Genomic DNA, 7,850 nt, shown 5'->3' on the forward strand with positions numbered 1-7,850 from the left:
AACATTTAAAAGTGGGGTTAATACGAGTCAAATAGATTTTTTCCTACTTAGAAAGAGAGATAGGGGTTGTTGCATCGATTGTAAGGTTATACCAGGAGAAAGTGTAGCTACACAACATAGAGTCTTAATTTTAGATCTTAGAATTAGACAATGCCGCAAAAGGGATAGACATAGGATAGATCCTAGAATTAAGTGGTGGGCACTGAAAGGAGCTAAACAAGGAATGTTTGTAGAGCAGGTAGTTAAGGAAGTTGATTGGTGTCTCGAGGAGGATTCAGAATCAATGTGGAATAAGATAGCGGGTGGTATGAGAAAAGTAGCTAAGGAGGTATTGGGTGAGTCTAAAGGCGGTGCACCACTAGGTAAGGATACATCATGGTGGAACGAGGATGTCAAATTAGCTATTAAGGTTAAAAGAGAGTGTTATAGAAATCTAAGTAAGAGTCGTGATAATGAGAATTTGGAGAAGTATATGATAGCAAAGAAGGAAGCTAAAAAAGTTGTTCGAAACGCGAGGGCTAAGGTATATAAGGAGGTTTATGACAAGTTGGATACCAAAGAAGGTGAGAAGGATATTTATAGGCTTGCAAAGATGAGAGATAGGAAATCGAAGGATTTGGGTATGGTTAGATGTATCAAAGATGAAACGCAAAGGGTTTTAGTCAAAGATGAGGAGATTAAGGAAAGATGGAAAGATTATTTTGATAAGCTATTTAATGATAGTCATGCTCAAGATCTTGGAGACTTCTCCATTCCTTTTCATGAGATAAATCGTGACTTCATGCGCAAGATTCAAAAGAAAGAAATTGCAGAGGCTTTGAAGAAAATGAAATCAAGAAGGGCAGTTGGCCCAGATGGTATACCTATCGAGGCTTGGAAATGCTTGGGAGAGAAAGGTTTAGAATGGTTGACAAATCTTTTTAACTTGATTTGGCGAACAAATAAGATGCCTAATGAGTGGAGGAAGAGTACTTTGGTGCCTTTATATAAGAATAAGGGTGATATACAAGATTGCACAAACTATCGTGGTATAAAACTCATGAGTCATACTATGAAACTTTGGGAGAGGGTGATTGAGTCTAGGTTGAGGAAGGTTGTCATGATATCGGAGAATCAATTTGGTTTTATGCCTGGAAGATCAACTATGGAAGCTATACATCTTCTTAGACAACTTATTGAGAGATATAGAGAGAGGAACAAAGATTTGCATATGGTTTTTATTGATTTAGAGAAGGCATACGATAGAGTACCTAGGGACGTTCTCTGGTGGACAATGATGAAGAAAGGTGTTTCTCTCAAGTACATTAGTATAATTAAAGATATGTATGAAGGAGTAGTAACCAATGTCCGCACTTGTGGAGGGGTGACAACCAATTTTCCGATAACGGTTGGGTTACATCAAGGATCTGCTTTAAGCCCTTTCCTATTTGCGATAGTGATGGATGAGCTTACGAGATCAATCCAAGAAAATGTACCGTGGTGTATGTTGTTTGCTGATGATATTGTTTTGATTGATGAGTCTAGAACTGGGGTTAATGCTAAGTTAGAATTATGGAGACAGACATTGGAAGCTAGAGGTTTTAAGTTGAGTAAGAGTAAGACTGAATATATGGAATGTCGGTTTAGTAAGCAACGAAGTAGTGATGGGAGTGTAGTGAAGCTTGGTGAGCAAGATATACCGGTGAATGATTATTTCAAATATTTGGGATCCATCATTCAAAAGTATGGAGAAATTGATGGAGATGTAAATCATAGGATAAAGGTTGGGTGGATGAAATGGAAAAGTGCTACTGGAGTGCTGTGCGATCGTAGAATGCCATTGCGGTTGAAGGGAAAGTTTTATAGGACGACTATTAGACCCGCTTTACTATATGGTACGGAATGTTGGGCTGCCAAGAGACATCATATTCAAAAAATGAGTGTAGCTGAGATGCGGATGCTTAGATGGATGTGTGGAAATACAATAAAAGATAAGATTCGGAACGAAGAGATACGTAAGAAGGTAGGTGTTGCACCAATTGAAAATAAGATGCGAGAGAATCGTTTACGGTGGTTTGGACATATTCGGCGAAGGCCTAATGATGCTCCAGTTAGAAGGTTGGAGAAATGGGAAAATATATTAGTTAAAAGAGGTCGGGGTAGGCCTAGGAAGACTTGGATGGAGATGATAGGAAAGGATATGAATGCGTTGAACCTCACCGAGGACATGGCGTTGGATAGAAATGATTGGAGGAAAAGGATTCATGTGGAAGACCCAAAATGAATTTCTTTTTTGGTTCATATCGCTGACCCCAATTGTTTTGGGATGAAGGCGTAGTTGTTGTTGTTGTTGTTGTTGTTTGTTGTATATTTATTCTTTTGCGTCTATTTTATGCTGGGTTTTTGTTACACCCGATTGCTCATCTTTCAATTTTATTGTGGAGATTTTTGTGTCGGCTGTGTGTGTTAAGGTGGTTTATATTTTATTCTTGTTGTCTTTGGCTGTCTAGGGTTGGTTCCGGTGCCACTAAACTAAATGGTGCATTGCATCATCCTCATTGCGGGAAAAAAGTGAGAAAGGACGGTTTAGTGGCATGGCAGCTCACTTTCCTGTGAGGTGGAATGTGGACCCACCGGATTCAAAAACTCCAAAGACCCCCATTACAACGCCACTGGGAATGTTGAGGTGAAAATACGAAGGAGAGGGTCCCCAAACTCTCTCCACCGCACACATGCGTCCGCAACCGCAAGCACAATCTTATCTCAAACCCTCTGGAAGCGAGCGTTCGGCTTAGACAGTGAACCGGAACAAGGGAGGGTGAATTTAAAGAAGGGGAAACCCGTCCTCCTCTCTCCAAACCCTCACCCCCATGTCAATTCTTCCACTCCCCCAGTCACCACCGAATCCTCCTGCCCTCTCATTCACCCGTCCTCTCAAGAAGCCTAAGCTCATCACCTTCACCCGTTTCAATCACCTCCCGCTGACCACCATTCTCAAACAAAATCCGTTCCTCATCAAGGAAGAAGAAGAAGAAGAAGAAGAAGAAGAAGAACTCACCAATCGAAACGTCCGCGTTTCTGATGTGCGGAAGTACTCCCAGCTTCTCCATTCCTATATAAACAACAGAGCGCTTGAACAAGGCCGAAAGCTCCACCTTCAGCTCATCTCGAAATGCAGCCCCCTCCTCAGGCACCCAATCATTCAGGCCAAGCTCATTACGCTCTTCTCAGTCTGCCGGCAAATCACCGATGCCCGTCGCGTCTTCGAGGACGGAAAGAGCGACGACCCATCTGTCTGGACGGCCATGGTCACCGCCTACTCCGTCAACGGCCTTCCTCACCAATCCCTGTGCGTTTTCGTCCAGATGCAGCGGGAACGCTTCCTCCTTCCCGATAGCTTCGCCTTCTCCTCTGCGCTCAAGTCGTGTACCCAATTGTCGGATCTCCGATGCGGTCAGGCGATTCACACGCAGATCCTCAAGCGGCCCGATGTTGCCGATGCGGTCGTGGAGAATGCTTTGATCGCCATGTACGTGAAGCTCCGGCGCTACCGAAAAGCTCGCCTGCTCTTCGGCAGAATGCCTCGAAGGAACATGGTTTCCTGGAATTCGATGATCGGGGGGTTCGTGGAAGGGGGCTTGTTCGTGGAGGCCATGGAGCTGTTCGGGAGGATGCAGAGGGAGGGGGTGGGCTTCAACTGGGCCACGCTCACCGTCGTGCTGCCGGCTTGCGCTCGGTCGACGTGTCTGCAGCGCGGGAGGGAGATCCATGCCCAGATGATCAAGGCCAAGAGCAAGTCGTACCCGGACGTGTCGGTGCAGAACGCGCTGGTGGACATGTACGCGAAATGCGGGGACATGGAGCGCGCCCGCCGATTGTTTGATGGAATAGCCAGGCGACACCTCACCTCTTGGAACATCATGGTGGCCGGCTACTCCATCAACGGGCGTGCTGACGAGGCGTTGAGGACGGTGGATGAGATGGTCGAGTCAGGGGTGCGTCCGGATGCCATCACCTTCATCGCCCTCCTTTCGGGTTGCGGCCAGGCTGGGTACGTAAACGAAGGGCTGAAGCAGTTCCAGCGGATGGAGCAGCAGTTCGGGATCAAACCCTCCGTGGAGCACTACTCGTGCGTGGTGGACCTGCTTGGCCGAGCCGGAAGGATACACGACGCGGTCCAATTGGTCCGGGGAATGCCCATGAGCCCATCAAACAGCGTGTGGGGTTCGTTGCTCAACTCCTGCAGGATGCACGGCAACATCGAGCTGGGCGAGATAGTGGCCAGGCGGCTCTTCGAGCTCGAGCCTGACAACCCGGGGAATTACCTGTTGTTGGCGAACACGTACGCCACCGCCGGCCGGCGGGCCGATGTGGATAGGGTGAGAAGAAGGATGGAAGACAAGGGGATGAAGAAGGAGCTCGGTTGCAGCCGGATTCAGGTCGGAGATAGGATACACACGTTTGGTGCAGGCAGCGGCCGTCGTGAACTACTGTGCAATTCCAAAGAATTCAAGGACTTGTGCGCCCAGCTGAAGGATGCGGGCGATGGGGTGGTGCTGCCGCCTTTTATCGTGGGCAATGAACAAGGAGGGGAGGCAGAGAACTGGGTCTGCGGGCACAGTGAAAAATTGGCGCTGGCCTACGGCCTGATTCATACCGGTCCGGGAACGCCCATTAGGATCACGAAGAATCTTAGAGTGTGCATGGAGTGCCACGACGCGATGAAGGTCATTTCGAGGATTGTGAAGAGGGTGATAGTTTTGAGAGATGGGAACAGGTTCCACCATTTTGTGGACGGGGAATGCTCTTGTAGAGATTATTGGTGATGTAAATTTTGTGTTTGCAAGATCCCCCTAGGTGATCATTAACAGCTTAATTCCATTTTGTTTTTTTGTCTAGCTGCGCCGCTACTTGGGGATATGTACATCTGTTAATTCGTGAGTAAACACGATATTATACTCAGAAGATCCAGGGACTACAAGAAAAAGGATATGCCAGCTGCGTTCAGACAAAGCCATTACATTCCAACGATATCTTAGCATGTAGCTCTGCTTAGTGAATGACTGAACAGCAAAAGCACGGTAAGGTACCCATGGATGCCAATATGAAAAGTTAAAGCAATGGCGGTGGCAGAGTATTACGTGCTGCAAAATGGGGGAAGCTACGCTTTCTTGAAAGGGAGCACGGCATTACATAGGTTGGTTGTACCTGCTTGTATGAGTACATGAATTCTGATTCCAAATGCCTCTTTAGGAGATGATGCACTCGCACTCTCGAACACCTTTGAGCAATGTCTCGCCTGCATAGGGTTGGAACCATCGAGTTCCATGAAATTGATCCAAAGAGAATAAGGTTGAGTCTGAGGGACTTGTGCTAACGGGCAGCACACCCAGAACTTGGCAGCATAGATTGCCGAACTCGGCGGTTTAGCGTTGATAAATCGTGAGTATTAAATTTGGCAAGGAAACGATGACGATTTTCAAAAAGATTGGCAGATCGTTTCTTCGCCGAACAAGAGTGCCGATTCGTCGTCATTTGCCATCCCCAAAGAATTATCAAGCTCCTTCACTAAAAGAAATTATCAAGCCATTATGGCACCTGCATTAAAACAATAAAAGACAAATATTCATGATAACCAAAATGGTATAATTGGACAAATATCCTGCTCGGTTATATTTGTAAGCTATAACATTTTTCAGTTTTTTAACTTTTTATGGTTAGTTAACGTTAATTTTGCAGGCATGCATAAATAGAAATCAGATGAAGTGAATAAATTATTTGAGTTTCTTTACTTATTTTGTTAAATTTTTTCAAAATTAAGGTTGTGATTTATCATAATTTGCTGAAAATTTGAAAAGTGAACTGCAATTTTATGAAAGATTAGTGAATATAACAATTTTAATATTTGAAAAAGTTACCTTTTCAATGTATAATTTCAATTCTACTTTTCAATTGGGATGTGAATAGCGATTTTTCGACGATTAATCATGATTCGCAGATAGATTCAAAGGCCGAGGTTGACCCATTGTTTTCAAACGGCCTTTAAGAATTGCCAAGGACGAGTCCGGGTATCATGCTTGGCAGCCATATTCTCCCGCTCTAGTTCCTAAACAGGTAGGATTATGATTATGATTATGATTATGATTATGATTATGATTAGGATGGTCCGTGGTTCAATTTTTCCCAAAGTTCCTAACCCCCCTCAAACCCGCCAACTCATTTTTTTTTTTTTTGAAAGGCAAGCTGGGGTTAGACAGACCCCTACCAGTTATACTATACCATTGGGTTTTGAACCAGAAACATCCCAACACAAGGTGACGTGCACTAGCTGCTCCTACCAGACAACCGGAGCTAACTCATCTTCAAAAAGAGCATACATAATTTCACGCCGTGATGCTGCCATGTTGTAACTTCGACACCGTCTTTGTGCTTTAGGAAAGTGTAAGCTCAAGAGGAACGTGTTTGGGAGGAAACCTTGTTTTGATTGTGAGAAAACTTTCCAAAAAACATGGATTATCGTGAGATCACATAGAGAAGCAAAACTCGAAAGGAATGTTATGGGATGAGGAAACGGAGAGAGGGTTGTTGTGTGTTCTCCCCAAAACACAAATTTGCGTGTTCTGGTGTGTACGGAGGAATATCTTGGGACCCGCGATAATTCATATGCCAATATTGCCCACGATGACTTTATAATAAAATAACATATAAAAAAGGTAGATATGCTTTTGACGGAAATGTTCTCCCATAAGATAGATATGCGTTGAACGAAAATGTCCTCCCGCTCCCCGTATATAAATTTGCATGTTCGGCTTTTGTTTTTAGCATGTGCTACAACACATGGCCGCCTTCTCGTTCCTGCCTTGTGTTAGATAGAAAACTTTTCCTGGTTCTTTCCTACCTCGTAGAGATAACTATAAATCGAACGTCTGGTTCGATCATTGGTGGGCGTCAAAGGGGGATTTGTCGGCCATCTCTTTTTACCGTCTTTTTTTCTTCTTCGTTTTTGTTAGGCAGTATGGAAAAAAGTAATGACGCACAAACATTCCAACAAGTGCCATTAAAACGTCGCGAGTACCTTTCCATGTCATCATGTTATTGTTGAAGAACATATGTCATCGTGAGTGTCATTAAGGCATTGTTTTGTTATTGCAGGTAGATTATATTGTTTCAACGCTTGAAAACTTGAAGATATTTGTAAGGCAGTGGGATCTTCTGACAAGAATGTTTGGTTACAGATGCGAGTAAGGGCCTCTACCCCATCTGATATCGTCCATTCACTAAGTATATGCAATGTAACCAAATCATGGTTGTAGTAACATGTATATCGATTTGTGAGATATTGTTTTGTTTGTTAATATCGATTTGTAATATATTATGCTAAATTGTCGTATATCGATTTGTAAGATATTATGTATTTTCTAGTACTGATTTGTGAGATATTGTTTTGTTTATTAATATCGACTTGTAATATATTATGCTGAATTATCATATATCGATTTGTAAGATATTGTGTTTTCTATTGTCGATTTGTGATATATTGTTTTGTTTGTTAATATCGATTTGTAATATATTATGCTGAATTGCCATATATCGATTTGTAAGATATTATGTGTTCTCTACTATCGATTTGTGAGATATTGTTTTGTTTGTTACTATCGATTTGTAATATATTTTATTGAATTGTCGTATATCGATTTGTAAGATATTATGTGTTTTCTATTATCAATTTGTGAGATATTGTTTTGTTTGTTAATATCGATTTGTAATATATTATGTTGAATTGTCGCATATCGATTTGTAAGATATTTTGTGTTTTCTATTATCGATTTATAAGATATTATTTTGTTTGTTACTATCGATTTGTAATATAT

At 42.9% G+C, this 7,850-nt stretch overlaps 1 pseudogene across 1 annotated transcript; it reads left to right on the forward strand.

Moving 5' to 3' along the window:
• Nucleotides 1–2,658: 2,658 nt before the first annotated feature.
• Nucleotides 2,659–4,875, forward strand: LOC149816003 (pentatricopeptide repeat-containing protein At3g14330 pseudogene; annotated as a pseudogene). The gene has a single exon (XR_016427651.1). The product of XR_016427651.1 is annotated as a pentatricopeptide repeat-containing protein At3g14330 pseudogene (transcript).
• Nucleotides 4,876–7,850: the final 2,975 nt, after the last annotated feature.

This window comes from Nuphar pumila, chromosome 14 (genome assembly GCF_984573655.1).
Source record: "Nuphar pumila chromosome 14, dmNupPumi1.hap1.1, whole genome shotgun sequence".
Classification (NCBI taxonomy): Eukaryota; Viridiplantae; Streptophyta; class Magnoliopsida; order Nymphaeales; family Nymphaeaceae; genus Nuphar; species Nuphar pumila.